This window comes from Mercenaria mercenaria, chromosome 14 (genome assembly GCF_021730395.1).
Source record: "Mercenaria mercenaria strain notata chromosome 14, MADL_Memer_1, whole genome shotgun sequence".
Taxonomy (NCBI): Eukaryota; Metazoa; Mollusca; class Bivalvia; order Venerida; family Veneridae; genus Mercenaria; species Mercenaria mercenaria.
Genome location: NC_069374.1, coordinates 18,879,648 through 18,899,613, shown reverse-complemented (window position 1 = coordinate 18,899,613; position 19,966 = coordinate 18,879,648). Strand labels below are relative to the sequence as shown.

Below are 19,966 nucleotides of genomic sequence, written 5' to 3'. Positions count from 1 at the left end.
GTCGCTAAATGGTTAAGGTAAATCAGAAAGGGTCAGGGGTCTATTGCTGAACCCTGAGGAACTGCAGCGAGAACAGGTAGGGTGCATGAGGGACAGCCGTCAACAACGACACTTATTTATACCAAGACTTTTGAAAATACAAATACAAATACATGGCATTTATATAGCGCAAAAATTATAAAATATTCTATTGCGCTTTACAATTACATAACACACATTTAACATATATACATACAAAATATCAACAGGATTCTAGAACTTAGATTTAAAGATTTGGACATATATAAATACTATTTTACACCACTTCTGAATATTTTGTATTTTAACAAGACTACACTCATTGTTCATAAAACTGCCTAAATAAATGTGTTTTCAGTTTTGATCTAAAGCTGGCTTCAGGACTGAATGTATTTCAGATAGCTAGGCAGATCGTTCCACCATTTGGGACCAACGACGCCATAGATCTGTCTGCTAGTTTTGTTCGCCGTCTAGGGATGTTAAAGTTAGTGTCACTTTGTGAGCGAAGTCTGTATCGTTGTCGAGTAGGTACAAACATTTCCCTCAGATATACTGGAGCTGTACCATTGATGACACGGAAGACTATTACTAAAACTTTGAACATGACTCTAGCCTTAACTGGAAGCCAGTGTAGTTCTTTCAGAAGTTCGGTACTTGGTTTTTCATAGGAAGCATTCTTGACTACTCTAGCGGCATGATTTTGGACTCGCTGTAGTTTATTGATTTGGTAGGCTGGAATTTCTGTAAATAAACTGTTGCAGAAGTCAATGTGAGAATGAACCAATCCATGCACTAATGATTCAGTTGACTTCTGTGTGAGATGTTTCCGTATAGCCCTAAGGTTTCGTAACTGTACATGAGCTATCTGACACTTTTTCTGAATGTGATGGTCAAAGTTGAGTGTATTGGTCATAGTTACACCTAGGTCTCTGACGTGATCGACGCATTTTACGTCACACCCACCAACGTTTACACTTGTGATGTCCGATTTCGCTAACTGTTGTCTTGTTCCATACATAATAATTTCAGTTTTAAACTGATTCATTTTCAGTTTGAAGGTTGTCATCCATTTTATGATTTCATTTAGACACCTGTCGAGTTGTTGAAGAACAGTTGTCTCATTTTGAGAATTTCCCGCTTGAATTTTTAACGCAATCTTGTGGTCGTCCGCGTATCCATAGAGATCAGCTGGATATTTCTGCACCACTCGGTTAAGAGCCGATATATACAGGGTAAAGATCACAGGTCCGGCACAAGAACCCTGCGGGACACCAAACCTTAGTGGCTCCGTGTCAGATGCTGACTGTTCGACTAAAACTTTCATTGTTCTGTTCGTAAGATAAGATTCTATCCATTTCAAGGGAGTGCTATGAATACCAAAGTCATCTTGAAGGATTTGAATCAGTATCGGGATATCGATGGTATCGAACGCTGCACTCAAGTCGATCATGACCACGATTGTTATTTGATTTTCATCTATGGTTTCCAAAAGATCATTATACATTTTGACCATTGCTGTTTGAACCCCATGATATGTTCTATAGGCATTTTGGTAAGCTGGGAGGAGATTGTTAGCTTCAATATGCTTGTTGATTTGATTTAGTGCAGCTTTTTCAAGAAGTTTGGAGAGGAATGTTAAATTTGACACTGGGCGATAGTTTTGCAGTTCAAGTGGGAGACCTTTCTTCTTCAACAAAGGTTTTATCACAGCACTTTTCCATTCATCAGGGAACACACCAGATAGCAGTGATCGATTTACAATTTCTGTCACAACGGGAACAAGTTGTGAAAAATGCTCCTTTAATTTCTTAGTTGGTATCACATCAAGTTCACAAGTTGTAGATTTTGATGCATATACAAGTTTCAAAATATCGTTTTCGGAAAGTGGTTTGAACGCAGTAAATGTATTCATAGTCACAGGTGGATTTGAGTAGGAAGAATTACCATTGGGTGTTTCAGTTGATATGTTGTCAAGATCATTTCTCAACTTGATTATTTTATCAGCAAAGTATCGTAGAAAGTCATTTGCCAAGATACTGCACTTGTGTGTAATGGGAGCGGATTGTCTTTCGACCTTCCCAGTAAATCGGATGTTACGGCATACAGCTTTTTGATGTTTCCTTCTGCTTCTCCAATCTTGTTCTGGTAATACTCATCCTTGGCCCTAGAAAGCTCAGCGCTATATACATTTCTTACACCACTATACACTTTCTTTGAAAGGTCAGATTTGTCATTCATAAAGATTTTTTCTATTGATCGTTTGTATTGTTTCAGCTGTTTTAGGTATCCAGAGTACCAAGGAACTATCGGTCTACAGAGAATAGTTCTTTCCTTTAGAGGGGCATGTTTCTGAACAATGTCGGACGTGATTCTAGTGAACTCAGACACAAGATCATTGACATTGGAAATGTTCACTACAATTTCATTTAATTGACCGAATTCTGATTATAATATGTCGCTTGATACAGATTTCCAATTGCGAGATTTGATTTCTTTTCTGATCAAGGGAGGGCGACACTGTTCAATGTTACAACTTACAAAGCAGTGGTCAGAGATGTAATAGTCTGGCAAAGGTTCATTCACACATTCACACGTTAGTCTTCTAGCTTTGTGATCATCAGGTCAAGAATATGACCACCAGAATGAGTAGGAGCATTGGCATGTTGAACCAGTCCAAAAGATTTCAAACACTGCTGAAATTGTTTTGTGTAGCAGTCTGACTTATTATCCATGTGGATGTTAAAGTCACCTTACAGCACCAGAGACTCGGATCTTGACGTTATTTGTTCGAGAAACTCAGTGAATTCTGTCATAAACATAGCCTGAGTTACTGGGTGTCTCTCCGAATATGGCGGTCTATATATACCAAAGATGTAGAGGATGAATGATTGACTACATACTTTCCATTCAGCACATTCAAAGGACTGAAAGGTTTCTGCTGGGCATCTTGACACTTTGAGATTGTTTCTGTATAACAGGGCAAGTCCTCCACCTTTACGGTCGGGTCTCGGGACATCATCAAAGCAGTAACCATCTTGAAACAATTCCCCCCTGACAACGTCATCACCATTTATTTTGTGGAATTATCATTGGATTTACGAATAACTTTGATGTAAAACAATTGTAATTTGACAAATATTGGGGTAACGTTTCGATAATTTCAGTCAGTTTTGGTTAACAACATCTCATTCGAAATTATGGCTAATCCGTGTACAGGTAGACAATACAGTAGAGACCAATTACTGGATTATAGAGATGTGCCTAGGAGGTATACAATACCGAATAAAGAAACATTAGCTATGTTGAAAAAGTAGCTGACACATTGAAATTTGGAGCAGCAGTACGCTAAACATAGTGCCAAAACGGACACTTCTTATGCATAATTATATACATATGTGCATAGAAAATAATGCTTTTAACCGAAATCGGGACACGGATTTTTTCTTTGCAATCAACACTGGGATGGTCCTAGGAGACTAACGACTTACTTTCATTACGATATAACAATGCGGTCGTTTCGATCCAGTGTACAAGGAAGGCCAAAATCCGACGCTAGCAACTATAGGCCTATATCCTTAACATGCATTGCCTGTTAAATGATGGAACATATTTTAGTTTCTAACATCTAAGACCAATTCGTTGAAGATCCATCAAACAGATGATGAGATGAAGTCATTTACATATGTTTTTTTTTTAAATTGTTTTAGCTCTAGTGGCCCAAAAAGGGGCCAAATGCGTTTCGACTAAATATTGGTGAGGACCTTATATTTATGCTACAGACAAAGTTTGATGAAGATCCAAGTCGTTCATAAGGAGAAGTCATTTAAATGTATTTCCATTTTTAACTCTTACGGTCCCTAAAAGAGGCAACATTTGAACAAACTTGATAGAGGGCTTTGGTGCTGAGGTGAGGTAAATAATAACCAGGGCAGGCATAATATGTGTAAGATATTTATTCATCTATATATGTTTGAAACTAAAAAGGACTGACTGAATAAGTTTGAAGATGAAGTTGTCAAAACAAATTTATTCAGGAAGGGCCTAAATTATCCACCTAAAAACGTATAGTATAGCTGTATATTACCTGTATTATAAGAATGATTTTCATGAAGTTTTTGTGGGTGAAAAAGTAGGTCACTAGGTCGTGGTGGGTCTTTAAAACCACATTTGTATGCAGTTTATACATTTATTCATAATTACATAATTATTTTACAGTATATTTATACAGCACATTGAAAGACAAAATCATAAAAATTACCCTGTTTCCTCTATGAGCTGTAGTTTCTCTTACTGAGTAATATTGTTGCATTATTTCATTTGCGTCTTGTCTTTGTCAAGATGTTAACCCGGACTTGCTTCACAGACAGTCATTGATGGTCAACAAGGTAGTAGGACACAGTTCACAGATGAAACCGCTATATATTATCTGGCTTTTGATACAGTTGGTATAATTGTTCGCGGGATGTTCGTTTGGTGTTCACTTTTCACATGCAAATTAGTTTTGCCGCGAACAAGTTGCCGCGAACTTCCCGCGAACAAGTAGCTGTGAACTTCCCGCGAACAAGTTGCTGCGATCATCCCGTGAACTAGTTGCTGCGATCATCCTGCGAACTAGTTGCTGCGAACATGCCGCGAACTAGCTGAAAACCATCACTACAGAAATTGTGTACAAAAAAGCATGTACAGAAAAAGTGCAAAAACAAATAAATTAATAGGAATCAGGGATATAAATTTATTGAATATACTTGAACACTGAAGTTGTAACAAATTCAAATTGTCAATGTCTGAACTTTTTAATCATATTTGGAGCATTTTGGATTTTAATGATAAAATATGTTTGAATTTTAACTGTTAATTGTTATTTCAATAACAGTGTCTGAGTGCATGTATTCATTTCATCCCAATGTTTTTTCTTCACTCTGTTTATAAGTTATATGTATCACTACAAATCTGTCATAGCTTTACATGTTAATTATCAGACTTATGAAGCTTAGAAGTTGTCAAAATAAGCTAGTTTTATATTTCTTTTTAGATAATCTGATACAGCTCTGCAAAAGTTTAAGCATATTTATTTCATTTTCAAAATTCCTTATGTTTATTGAGATATATGAGTATAGATATTAAACATAAATTTTCTGACTTACCACAAAAAAGAACATATTCCTATCAACCTCTAAGAATCACTTATGAAAACTGTCTGTAATGCACACAGATTTCCTTCTAAACATGTCCAGAATATCTGGTTGTAATTAACTTATCAGACTCATACTGTGACCTTACAGATAATGTTACAAATTAATTGATCTACAATTACCTGCTCTTATAAAAGCTCTTCATTAACAGTTTACCAAAAGATTACAATCTTCTAAGTTCTTCTCGCAAACATGCCGCGATCATTGGTCTTCCTGCGAATATCCCGCGAACTAGTATCAAACCAATCGCGGCATGATCGCGGTAGCAGTGAATATCACGCGAATACTTCCTGCGAATAGGTATGTTCGCGGCATGTTCGCAGCATGTTCGCGGCATGTTCGCAGCTTTTTGACCATTTCGTAAGGGTTGTTAACACTCTTTAGGCGACTTATTTGACCATATCTTCAAGGAATTTAGTAAGAATATTATCTTGATGATTCATAGGTCAAGTTTGACAAAATAGCAAATAAAGTTGACTTGACTGATAAAATAAAGTAACCGGCGCTTTAAATAAGATTATTTTATAGTATACATAAGATTTTCAATCGCCCCCAGTCCTCTTTTCTGGCAATTTTTGAATAAATGCATATCCTTTATAAGAGATATGAAATTTAATGCTAATACGGAAAAACCGAAGGTTTTTCCGTCTATAGATAATGTGTACGTGTATATATGTCAAAGTAAACCTATATACCGTTCAACTTGGGAATATGTTCTATACCTTCACCGGTTGTCCTGTCTATTCCATAATTCCCGGAACTGCTGCGCGGCGGTGAATAATTTTCAGGACGACATTCGACAAAATAAAGTTCTTACGAACAATCATCAGCAGACAAATTATTCTTATTCTGTCGTATTCTAACGAGTTGAAAATTCGCGGTATTAGATGGAATCGGTCTTATTCGGGTCTCTTTGTAACGTTTTTTTTTTTGATGATTCAAGCGTCCCGCTTATAGATTCCAATATTTAATAAAAATGTGGATTATAGTAGTGTTTGAAGAACAAAATCATCTCCAGTTTAATTTTTAATGTAGAAAAGCCAGTAATTACAAAAATATGCCAATGTAAAACAAATCCAGACACACTGGCGTAACAAAATTTATTTATATACACGATTTTATGACGTTAAATGTCATAGTTCTTCGTGGTCCAGTGGTTAGCATGCGCGAGGTCCGGAGTTCCAATCCTCACATATGCCTTTTTTTTTACTATAAGCCCAGTATATTTGTCACAAATTTTGGAGCAGAAATCATTAATGTGTATTGTTTACCAATGTAAATTTTGAACAAAACTTGAGATTCAAATTCAAAGGCATGGAAGAGCATGTGTTGCTTATCTCCCTTTCACAGCCCTAGACTTTTATGAGTTTGGTAAACCAAATTGGGTTTTGACCAACAGAGTTTGTGTTTTTGATAAAATTCTGGTCAAGAACTTCTTAGAATGAATTTGAAATAAGAATTTATCATGACAATGGTTGTTTGTCATTCTCCCACACAAGAGGTTTACCATATCTATCTTCCGTTGACGTCAAACCCCTTGCGGGAACGTAGACGTTTTGCGCGTCAAAATCAAAAAGAGAAAGAATATAGTGATAAAAATTTAGAGTGTGGAAGAAACTAAAATAACTTTGGTGATATGAAAAGGTTAAAGCTTGAGTTTGCAGGATAACTAGGGTGAGGCATGTTCAAGGCTGCAAACCGCAGCACTGAACTGCTCTAGGGTAGGGAGATGGGCTACACTGGGGGGAACTTGGTTCCAATGGTACACTGTTCTCGGAAAATAAGAAAACTTGTAATAGTCGGTGGTTGCAGTAATTAACCTATAACTTTGGGAATGGCCATAGCGGACACATCGGGTCATTGGGGTCAGGTAATCTACGATTGGGATAGCAACCAGATCATGATGAATCTTATAGAAGAGTGATAACCTAGAATCTATACGCCTTAAATCCAGTCGACGAAGGTTTAGGGAGTGTAGCATATCTGTTACACTGGAAGTACGGCCGTAGTCAGTCTTGATCCAACGGGCGGCTCTCCTCTGGACGCTTTCAATTTGGTCAATTTGAGTTTGGGTGTGGGGCGACCATACCTCGGAGGCATATTCGAGCTGGGGTCGGACTAGAGTCTGGTAAGCAATGGTCTTAATGGGTTGGGATTTGACCTTAATGTTTCTTCGTAAGAACACTAGGGTTTGGTTAGCTTTTTTGGTTGACCTGTTTATGTGATTGTCCCATGATAGGTCATTTGAGATATCCACGCCTAGGTATTTAGCTGAGCTGACCGATTCAAGTTGGACTCCATGTAGGTAATACTGGGTAGGGATAGGATGTTTCCTTCTAGTGGCGTGGATTACTTGACACTTGGAGGAGTTGAACTCCATATCCCACTCCAACTCCCACTTTTCTAGAAGTTTTAGGTCATTTTGGAGAGTGACAGATTGGTCTGCAGATGACCAAGTTAGATATCTTGCCGTGTCATCTGCAAACAGACGGACTTTGGAACTGACATTTTGTGGGAGGTCATTTATGTAAGCTAGGAAAAGCAGGGGACCAAGTACAGACCCCTGCGGGACACCTGGTGATACTGGGATGGCATCAGAGGTAGTGCCATTTAGGACTACTGATTGGATCCTATTATCTAAGAAGCCTTTGACCCATCTTAGTGTGTTACCTCTGACTCCATATTCGTGCATTTTTAGAGGGACTTTCTCATGGCTAACCTTGTCGAAATCCTTACTAAAATCTAGTAGTATAAGATCTACTTGTTTCTTATTGTAGACTGAAGTGACCAGATCATTTACTAACATAACTAAGTGAGTAACGCATGACCTTTTTTCCCTACATCCATGCTGTAGGTCATACAGAATACCATGGTTGGTGAAGTGCTTAACAATAGATGAGGAAACAATGTGTTCAAGAACTTTGCATAGGACACATGTTAATGAAATTGGCCTATAATTTACTGGATTTGACCTATCACCTTTTTTTAAAATGGGGGCAACATTATGCGGATTTCCACTGGAATGGAAGTGATCCGTCCTCCAGGGATTTCTGGAATATGACCTCAAGGATGGGGGATAGTTCTAAAGAGTGTGTTTTAAGTATTATAGGCTTGATTTTGTCAGGACCACTGGTCTTATGGGGGTTCAGGTTGCTGAGAAGTTTCTCAATACCATTTGTGCCTATCCTAATATATGGCATAGTAGGGACTGAATTACCATCTGGAGTTAGTTTCATTTTGCTGAGCGAGGCGAGGTTTAGTGGTGATTTGGGGCTAAAAACAGACTGAAACTGTTTGTTCAGTACTGTTGCCTTAGCTTGATCATCCAGATGGAGTTTATTTTCATACGTAAGGGGAGGGATAGAGGAAGATTCCTGTCCGAGTGTTTAATGAGCGAGTACAGTTTCTTAGTATTTGGTTTATTTGGGAGTGAGGCATCAGTGTTGTTCAAGTTTAGGATGTGCTCAAGATACTGGCTATAAGCCTCTTTGACCTTTTTCCGCACTAGATGCTTTAAGTCTAGAAATTTCTTTCGATCAGAAGATGAGCTAGTTTTCTTAACCTTTTTAAAAGCTCTGTTCCTCCTTCTGATTAGTTTTTTAATGTCCTGATTGACCCATGGAAGGTGATCTCTTATAGTTGACTGTTTGGATGGAATCCATTTTTCTGTAATGGCTAGCTAATTAGTGGGACAAAATTTGTCCTAAAAGATGTCAATTGACAATATAAATGGCATTTAAAAGAATCGCAATAGTCTGTGTTTAGAATAACAGGTTTATATAAGTTCAAAAGTTTACATTAGATATCTACATTAAAAATTTATATCACTTTTTTCTAATATCCAGCCGAAAAGAGACAAATTTCTATTTAACTGGTTTCCATGATCATAACTAATATGATTGAACCTGGAACAACTGATACGTAGTATAAGACCTTCCTGGATTAACCGTATAACAGAAATATTTTAGTTATAATTAATTCTCCTCATCTTGTGCTGTAGAAGATGTATTTCTTTTTCTTGCATACCAGACGGGGATTTCCGGTATTTTTACCAGTGCTGGAAAATTCATCTTAATCCCAGGGTGTAAGATGACTCTCGTGCTGTAAATTACGTAAAACGAATTACATTTTTGTAGAAGATTTATGTAGTAAGTTATATTTTGTTTCATAATACTGAATAAAAATCCAATACCTTGACAGTTCCTCTTTGTTCCTGATAGTACATTTCTCGATTCAAAAAAGGTTATTTTATCAAAAAATCATAACATTACGCTGCAACTGATAAAACAAAACCGGAACTAGACAGTTTCCCTCGAGGCCGGATATTCCCATCTGCACCTACAACCAGTAAGAGAATCTTATATTTTTTAATAGAATAAAAAAAATGCCAAATTGAGTTTTAATTTTATTGTAGTCTAAGAACCATAACAAACTGATATTACAGTCAGGAATTATGGATTATCATTAATGCAAACAATTGACATTGCGTTAATAACTTAATAGAACATCAATCTTCATAAAAATAATCTGTAATACCATGTATTGCCATTAATAATAACACAACTTCTTTTATTTTTATGGGGCACTGTTGGTTTATCAAGAGAACTCTGCCATTTAGATAGCAACTATAAATTCACACTGGTTTTTTTATTAATTGTGATGTCCATTTTCTCTTTCACATAGATAAGTTTTAAAATATTTTTTATAAGTTTGCTATTAAGTATAAATACTGTCACGTCTGACTTGATGTTGCACCCACATAATCTAAATGCGCTGATGAGGTTGAATGTGACTTTACACAGGATTAATGTGTATTTTCAAAATTATTTGTTACGTGTACATGAACTGAAAAGGAACTTTGCATTCCCGGATTCAGAAAATTGTAGTAGAGAAACGAATTGACAGCAAAGGCATGATCGTTGGGGCCGTTAGCGCCGACTGATCATACTGGACTAGTGGCCTCTGGTGCATTTTGGGACTAGATTCTGTGCACCCAGCGATTTTTCCGTCGTCAGTCTAGTCTTGACACATAAGAAGAAATGATTTGATCTTGTTCATTTATAATTCCAAAAATTTAAAAACATTTGCCTTTGTTCATAATTTTCAAAATAAAAGGCTGAAGAGCAAAACCGTCAGTCTTACTGTCTAACTGAAAATACCAAAAAGAAAAATAATGCAGAAATAAGATTCTGTATGACTTGGTTTTCCCGTCAGATAGGCAGCGCCTAATTTCATATTATGTAGAATTACCCTTACAATACCATACAATATTTTCAAACCAAATGTCTCTATGTAACATTTATATTTTTCACAAATCAATTAATTTTTTTTTAAAACATTTGGCTATGTTAATCTTTACTCCAAATTATATATGTATGTTGTTTTTTTCTGGATTTGTAAAGTAGTAACTGAAGTCAACTGAACAATATAGTATGTAGCATGCGGAATTTGCACACATAAAGAACTTACAAGAATTATAAGCTTACATGTGTTTCTAACTAAGAATGTTCTATGTCTCTACAGAAAAATCTATTTAAGAAATGAAATGATTTTTTTCTGTGTTCATGCGAAATGAACGACAAAAATGATCGGCAAATTAAACATGAATTGCGTTCATGTTTAATTTGCCGGCCCTATTCTGTCGTTCATTTCGCATGAACACCGAAAAAAATAGTTTCATTTCTTATATTTACATTATATTTCCTTTCCACCTGTAAACAAGATAATATTATAAATTGCACGTATTTTGTGGCATTTAACATTAAAATCAGCTTCCTGGCCATTCTGTTCAACACACGGAATAACTGCGACGTCATCTAATGAACGTTCTTCCTGACTATATGCGGACGTCGTCAAAACAGCGGTCGGTTATCACTAAGCAGCGATGACGTATTTTTAGCGCCTTTCTTTTTGCTGTTCATACGAAATGAACGTCATAATTTTCAACGGAAAAGAATAGAGCAAATGTAAATATTTGGATATAAATGTAATGTAATGTGCCTTCATGTACTTACATACAGATTTTTAGAACTGAAAATTCCTCCGATGAATGTGACACCTGCATTAGATTCAGAAAAGCCAAATACCTTATAACTAACAGAATACAAGATAGGAAAAAAAATGAAAGTATTCTGTCCAAAGCAAAATGTCACAATTTTAAGAGCAAGATTGCATATTTATAAATGTGCCTGTAGTACTTATGTTTCATTGTCCTTCAAATACAACACATAACCCTTATCATGCGGGACACGATTGATTCTGCCTTTGCCACCAGTGTAGTTCATGATCAGCCTGCACATCTGTGCAGTCTGATCATGATCTGCACTGTTCGCCATTCAGTCAGTATCCTTTTGGTAAGCACTCCTTTTAACAGTTGATAGTACTAAGATGGACACGTTCATGATAGAAATTTAGCAGGGTAAGGGTTAAATATGCATTTATTCAGCTTCTAAACCTGGACATTCATTAACCTTTAGCTTGCTGGCGGCAAGTTATTCTGCCTTTGCGACCAGTGCAGACCAAGATCAGCCTGCACATCCGTGCAGGCTGATCATGGTCTGCACTGTTCGCTATTCAGTCAGCAAATTTTCAGTGAACACCCCTTGGAATAATAAATGATATTGCCCAAATTAAATGATGGACCAGTCCATTTTAGAAATTTAGCAGGCTAAGGGTTAATGTTGCAAGAGGTGATACCACTATATTATATCTGTCTTTTTACGTTCGATGTCAGATATCGTAAAAGTACCAGTTCGGGGGTGGCCAACACATCTTTTCTACTCCAGGCCTTTATTGGTACAATTTAATTCATTATGTCCGTTTTATGACAGACCATTGGAAATATGATCTTTCAAATTTAAAGAGATATTAAATTCATTTCTGACACAAATGTCAACTCAACTGACCCCTGCAGCTGTAAATCCCAGCTACCAATGAGTCGCAAAACATGTGGCAGTAAGCCACTTATTTATATCAGTTAGGCTGAGGTCAATTCTTGGCATTGATTGATAACAACCTTAAAATTAGTGTTGTGCATTTTTGGGTTGTACTAGACTATATGATATTGGACATAGGATATAGACTGGCTTAGTTCACTACATTCATTCATAAAAATGTAAAAAGTTATATACCATAGTCTAGGAGCTTGTCTATAATCACAGGATCAAGCTGTCTTTTTTAAGAATATTTCTGGGCTTCTCATTCTTTACTCTCAAAACTTGTCTGGTGAAAAAGTCAGCGGTGAAATTTACAGATCCACTTCCAAGGACGAGTTTGTTCTTTGAAATAAACTCCCCTTTTCACAGTTTTGTGTACTATTTGAAAACATTTGAACATTGACAAAGTTAACATTTTCTAAATGGCTGATTATACACAACTTGTCATATATGAATTTGGATCAAGGAGAAGACCCCGAGCCGCCACCTAAGGGAGTCGAAATGGTGGATTGGGTGTGGGGTGGTGGGTGTATGCCCCCTCATGTACCTACGTCTTTCCGTTCGCGTATCTGCTATGCAGTTAAATGCAACAAGCTTTCACTTCGAGTCAGCATATGAATTCATAAAATTTTAATTTTCGAGATATATTTGAGACTAAGTTTTGTTACTTTTTAAAATAGACATGAAGTACACAAGAGAAGCCCATCGGTCAGGAATTGAAAGGTTTGCCTTGGTTTGTTTGATAAATGACTCTGTCTGACCTGTATCCGAGTATCTTAACAAACATTTGGGAAAAAGATGTTGATGTTATTTGATAATATATTTCCATCGCTGTGTTTGATTAATTGCTCATTATTTTGCAACTCTGTATCAAGATTCATCGTACTTTAAAACAAAATTGTTTTGAAGTTATTGTCTGTGCTTTTACAGGCTGCAAAATGTTTATTCTTATACTTGCTATGTAGACTACCGCAATTCGTCGATGTTAAACTATGGACCGCACAAGGCTTTTAATTTGCAAAACAGTGGTTCTTCCCATCTTCCACTGCAGCACTGCACCTGACCCCCTTAACAAGAGGGAGTTATCCCATCATGTACCTCAAAGTTGTGACCCAAAAAGGCACTAGAGGCTTCCATTTGATGCCAATATTCCAGAGGGAGACTCCCCTGACCAACCTAACAGGAGGTAGGGACCCTCTTAATATCAGAAAATTTAGACAAAAAGTATGCTTCAGAGGCTGTCATTTCATATATTATATTACAAAATTTTCCAGGAACAGACCATACTGACATTTAAATTTTACATCAGGTGTATGGCATCATTTTTGATGTTAGTTTCATGATTGTGACTGTGTTGTTGTGTTTATCATGTTCTTTAATTATAACATTTTCAGTCTAACTCGGCTAAGGAGCAAATTTATACCACTGATAATTGTTTAAGTGTAGATTTTTAGCTTGACTATTCATAGAATAGTAGAGCTATTGGACTCGCCCATGCGTCGGCGTCGGCGTCCGCGTCCCGATTTGGTTAAGTTTTTGTATGTAAGCTGGTATCTCAGCAACCACTTGTGGGAATGGATTGAAACTTCACACACTTATTCACTGTGATAAACTGACTTACACTGCACAGGTTCCATAACTCTGTTTTGCTTTTTTACAAAATTATGCCCCTTTTTTGACTTAGAAATTTTTGGTTAAGGTTTTGTATGTAAGCTGGTATCTCAGTAACCACTTGTGGGAATGGATTGAAACTTCACACACTTATTTACTGTGATAAACTGACTTACATTGCACAGGTTCCATAACTCTATTTTGCTTTTTTACAAAATTATGCCCCTTTTTCGACTTAGAATTTTTTGGTTAAGGTTTTGTATGTAAGCTGGTATCTCAGTACTCACTAATGGGAATGGATTGAAACTTCACACACTTGTTCACTGTCATGATCTGACATGCCTAAAGCAGGTCCCATAACTTTATTTTGCTTTTTTACAAAATTATGCCCCTTTTTCAACATAGAAATTTTTGGTTAAGTTTTTGTATGTAAGCTGGTATCTCAGTATCCACTAATGGGAAAGGATTGAAACTTCACACACTAGTTCACTGTCATGAGCTGATAAGCACTATGCAGGTTCCATAACCCTATTTTACTTTTTTACTAAATTATGCCCCTTTTTCGACTTTCTTATTCATTCAAGCGACAAGGCTGTTAAATAGTCGAGCGTTGCTGTCCTCCGACAGCTCTTGTTATGTAATAAAAAGACTTTTAGACTTGTATCAAGAAGCATGCACATGTTCTTTTGCAGAATAGTATTGTGCTTCTGTTTCATGCATTATTTATGTTATAGAACCAGTGCATATTTCTTGATGAAAATCTAATAACTAAACACAGACATATTCAAATACCTTAGATCTTAAAGGCTCATAATGCCTATATTCTATAAAATATGAAAATATCTTGTACTTTAAAGACACTCAGTGTCTACATACTGTAAAATATTCAAGTACCTTGGACCAGTCAGCACTTATTAGGTCAATTTGTTTCACTTTTGCGGCGTATGCCGTTTTGCCACATACAGCCAGCTAGGCATTCGTTTGGCTTGTCGGCACTGCCCAGGTCTATTCGGCGTACGCCGATGTGCGCCGGTCTTGCTAGATAGACTAACTGGCAAATCATATATTTTCTCGATACAAAATCGAGTAAACATTTGAAAATTTGGGTTAGTACCAGTAAATGTAGAAACATGCTGCAAGAATTATTTGCTAACTTATTTGGAAAAGGACGCAAAACAAAATCATAATAAATTGGAAATAAATTATTTTGTTTTGCAGCTCTTGTTGTGGCTGGCGTGCGCCAATACGTTCATTGTATTAATAAACCGGCAAAATTTTGCCGCCCACGTGACTGGCGTGTCCCGGGTTGAGAGAAATGAATTGGCCCAAAGTCCATTTACTGTAAAATACTGAAATAACTTTGACCATGAAAGCTCTCACAGCGTATATTCAGTACAATATGTACATATTTTGAACCAGTCAAGCTTCTATTGTCCAATTACTGTAAAATAATGAAATAAGTTTGACCATAAAGGCTCCCGGTGCCTTAATTCAGTAAAATATTCAAGTACCTTTGTCAAGCTCTTATAATGTCCATTTACTGTATAATACTGAAACAACATTGAATACTAAAACTCTCAGTGCCTACATTCAGTAAAATGCAAATATCTTGAACCAAGTCAAGCTCTTATTGTCTTTTTACTGTAAAATACTTTTAAATAATTCAAAATGTGTTTTTATAGTAGTACATTTTTATTTCTACATATATGATTTTTTGACATTTTGCGAGTAAAACAAGTCAATGAAAGTACAGAAAAAGATAAATGGATACGCTTAAAAATATTGAATTAATAGTCTTTTGAATAAACATCTATGTTATGAATTATCTCCAATAAATTCTTTGTTATCATTTAGTTACGACCTTGTTGCACTAAGTTTTTGACAAAATTTCCACACATTTCAGCGCAACATGGTCGTAACTGGAAAACTTTCAAATAACTCCTCAGTGAACATTTTTTTGACATTTTTTCCCATAGTATAGTAGTTTTTATTGTTATTTGATAAAAATAATATAGATTGTATTGTTTTTCAATACATCATTTGAATACAAAAATATTTTTTGCTTCTCCTGTAAAGTTTTCAAAAAATGAGTTACGACCGTGTTGCACTGACCCATCGATTCATTTTCAGGAGTTCAGGATTTAAATTTCCTGTAATTCAAGTCGTGAAACGTGATATTCTAAGCTATTTTATTACAAAACATACCATATATTGATGAATTTTGTGCGGTTACGTCGAATAAAAATGGCGGCATCCATCACGTTTTCGGTTGCAGCGCCTATGAATTTAATTGGGAGAGATGTTTTTGAATGAATAACAATATTATTCTCAGGATCAGAAAGGAACAGGAAATATTAGTTCCCGCTTTTGATTTATTTTTGGACCCCAAAAGAGACTGGAGTAGCCCTTCCGCAGACACAATATCCATCATGGAATGCACGTGATTCTTTCCCGCCAAAATGGAACTACACTCTTGCCCGACAGACACGTATAACAAGAATTTCCATAAAATAAGTATTAGACTGATAGCAAAATGCCAAAATCTTACTACAGTAGAACATCTTTAATAGGGGTGTGTTGTCTCGGATAAAGAATGGAAAAAAAAAGCTAGTCGGAAAACCAAATCAAACTTCCCGTGCTCCAAAAAATATACTGACTTTCAAATAAAATATTTGCTCAGTATAGTGTTTATATATATTGAAAAAAAAAAGAAACACTGCTTTTTCAGTAAAAATAATGTTTCGCGTAATTACACGAAATACAGCTAAATCATTTTCTCGTGCATAGTCGCATATATTATGATCAAAATTATATGTCAGACATCCAATGAAATATGTGTATCTTTAGTAAGTTGGTATAGTGTTAATATCTTCTGAGGAAAAATTATCAACTTTTATCAATTTAGTGAAAAATATGTTACCAAGTTTAGTCTTTTCAGTAATATGTGTATCATTTGCAAGACGGTATATTCTTATTAAAATGTGTTTTCTCTGTAGATGTTGATGTGCAATTTTAAAACAGACACGTGCAATTTCCAAGTTTGATTCCCGACGCGGTCGTCTTTTTTCTTGATTTGGAATTTTTAGAAACAAAGATTCTTATTCTAATGTTCATGATATGACCAAAACTTCTATTTGAAAGGAAGATTTTTTTAGCCAAATCTGGAGGCATGCTGCTTAAATGCATTGTAAACGCCACGTGCATGGCGGGAAAATGAAAAAATCATTTTTATAGACATCTACTAAAGTGCGAAATACAGAAAATAGTCGGTGGCACGATGACATCTAGATTGACATAATTCTTTCGGTGACCATCAACGCTCTCAATGAAATTTAAAGCATGATCAAGACAGCAATTCCCTTGTTTTACATCCGAGGATACTTACGATAAATTTGAAATGAGATTGCTTGTGCACGCTTGTGAAAACAATTACGTTGTGGACACGTTATTAGCATTTTGGCGGGAAAGAATCACGTGCATTCCATGACGGATATTGTGTCTGCGGAAGGGCTATTCCAGTCTCTTTTGGGGTCCAAAAAAAATCAAAAGCGGGAACTAACATTTCCTGTCCCTTTCTGATACTGAGAATAATATTGTTATTCATTCAAAAACATCTCTCCCAATTAAATTCACAGGCGCTGCCACCGAAAACGTTATGGATGCCGCCATTATTCGATGTCACCGCACAAAATTCATCAATATATGTATGTTGATATAAAAATAGTCCAAAATCTCATGTTTCACGACATGAATTACAGAAAATTAAAATCCTTAAAATGAATGTTATCTCTCGTTGTGCTTATCATCCCAAACAGTGCTAACAGTAAAGCGTTAATATAATTCATCAATAATGATAAAGATTTTCTTTTCATTTTTTCCCTATAGTTTTGAAGTAAATGAAATTAAGAAAATAGATTTCCAAATGGGGAAATTTGTAAATATCACAGTCGATTCTTCTTACGTACAGCACCTATGTAAGAATACTTGACCGTGATATTTACAAATATTGAGCGATTTCAATTCAATGCCGATTTTTCTAGTTAATTATCATTATAATACATCAAAATGATATATTTATGTTGAAATATATTATAAATATTCATAATCTACGAAGATTTGATCATTCCTATCAGGATTTGGGTAGATTTAGGTAAGATTTGGGTAGATTTGGGTAAGATTTGGGTAGATTTGGGTTTTTCGTGCTGCCCCCGAATACTACTACACTGAACATCAGCATTAACAAACCGATTAATGTTTCTTCTATTCTTGCATTTTCTAAAATGATATACAGTTGTATTTGCATTTATCTTTAAATCAGCATGTTTATTTACCGATAGTTTGTTATAGGAGAGATCGCCGTGACGTCACGCGTTAACATCTGTTTATCTGGTGGTTGGCAAAACAAATGTTTTTAACACCGTTTGCGTATTGAATCAGAATTTTTAATTTTTAACAACTTTTTTGCTCATTTATGGATTTTCAAAATTCAAAAAGACTTGAAATACTAACAATCTTCATATTTTTGTATCCAAATATCTTTTTTCAAATAATAACCGTTTTAAATGACATATAATTTTAAAAGCGGCGTAGTGATTTTCACAACCTTTAGAAAAACAGTGTAAGTTAAGCGTTCATAATTAATCCATTTTATTTCGAAATAACAATTAAAAGTAATCAATAAATTGCTTGTTTTATAACCTTTCCATTGATCAAAAAATTATTTATGTAATTTGTGTTTTAAGAAAGTTTAGACCGTTAGAAAAACATCACTGTTTACAAAAAACATGGACGATCGGCTTCTGCCCACCCGATCACTGTCTTATCAGTTCTAAAAATAGAAAATACACCGGATTTGTATACAAACACGATCTCTCCTACTAATCCACCGACAATTTTTGACAGTGACGTCATTTTGTCAACAAACTATAAATAACCACGGTATATCCCCAAACGGATGTATACCTATAATAGATAGAAATATGTTCTTATCGTATCAGAAATTCTAAGTAAGGTATAGTCCAGTGGATGTGTTGGTTACTTGTCACGCAGGCAATGTAAGTTCGAAACCAGTGGTAGGCGATGTATATTTTATGTAATTTTTTGTAGCAAAAATATTGTTTGAAAGACCAGTTACATTTGCTTCCTTGATTTGGAAAAATATTGTTTTTATATGTTTCTTTCTGTAAGTTTTTTTTCATCATCAATCAGTTATTATAGTATAAACTTTAAGTATATCAAATGTTAATGCAACATATGCCTGTCTCACCGTCAGTCTCTTGTGTTTTAGAATAGATATTACTTTCTCGTTATTCTCCAAATGCTCGTTACTGTAACAGTTACCTGTAGGATGATTCTGGGCTCTGGTGGAAGGGTGTAAAACCCTTTTTAAGCCCCTCTTCTTATGGAATTGCTGCTGTACGGCTCAATTTGTTTCTTCACAGTTTATTCATTAAAATGGTGACAGATCTAATTATATTGTCATTATCGCTGTAAAATCAATTTACAGCCCAGTGTTTTAGTGTCTTAATTTGTATGGAGTTTCTCCCTGCCAGTGCTTATCTAATCTTATTTTGAAGTCAATTACAGTTTTAGCATCTACAACATACTGTGGTAATTCATTCCATGGTTTGATAACACGACGAGAAAACTGGTTCAGGCAAAACGTTGTTCTAGAACATGGCATTTCAAGTTAAAAACGTGTTCATAGCCATTTTAGCAATTTTATTTGGAGTGAAATAACGAACGTTTTCTACACAATTTATTCTGTACGCATAATTCGTGATGCACTAGAAAATCAAGATAACTATATAGTTGAATAAAAAAAATATCGTGCAGGAAAAAAGGTTCCGCCAACCGGATTCGAACTCGGTATTTTTCGGTTACTACGACAGGGTTATTAATAAAACCCGGCCCGGCCCGGCCCGGTCTAAACCACGGAAATAGGCGATTCCGATTGTACGGAAACCACCGGAAACTTACGGACGGAAGGCTAATATAATTACGAATGGTGATACCGTCATCTTTATCAAGGCAATTATGTGTATTTTATTTCATTATTACAAAAGTAGAAGCAAAGTATTTAATATTGATGATACGTATGTTTGATGAAGTATTGCACTTGACATAAGCAAAGACCTAAAATAACAAGATATTTGAATCACACTCAATCAAAGAAGTAATACGTTCGGCAGCTGATGTGTCATTTTGTGT

At 35.7% G+C, this 19,966-nt stretch overlaps 1 protein-coding gene across 1 annotated transcript in view; it reads right to left on the bottom strand.

The window, feature by feature from the left end:
- The window catches only part of LOC123526490 (uncharacterized), a 47,123-nt gene extending 27,509 nt beyond the window's left edge, over window positions 1-19,614 (bottom strand). Inside the window, exon 1 of the mRNA XM_053522998.1 lies at window positions 19,097-19,614. The gene's annotated coding sequence lies outside the window, so the exon portion shown is untranslated. The remainder of the gene's footprint in view (window positions 1-19,096) is intronic.
- Window positions 19,615-19,966: the final 352 nt, after the last annotated feature.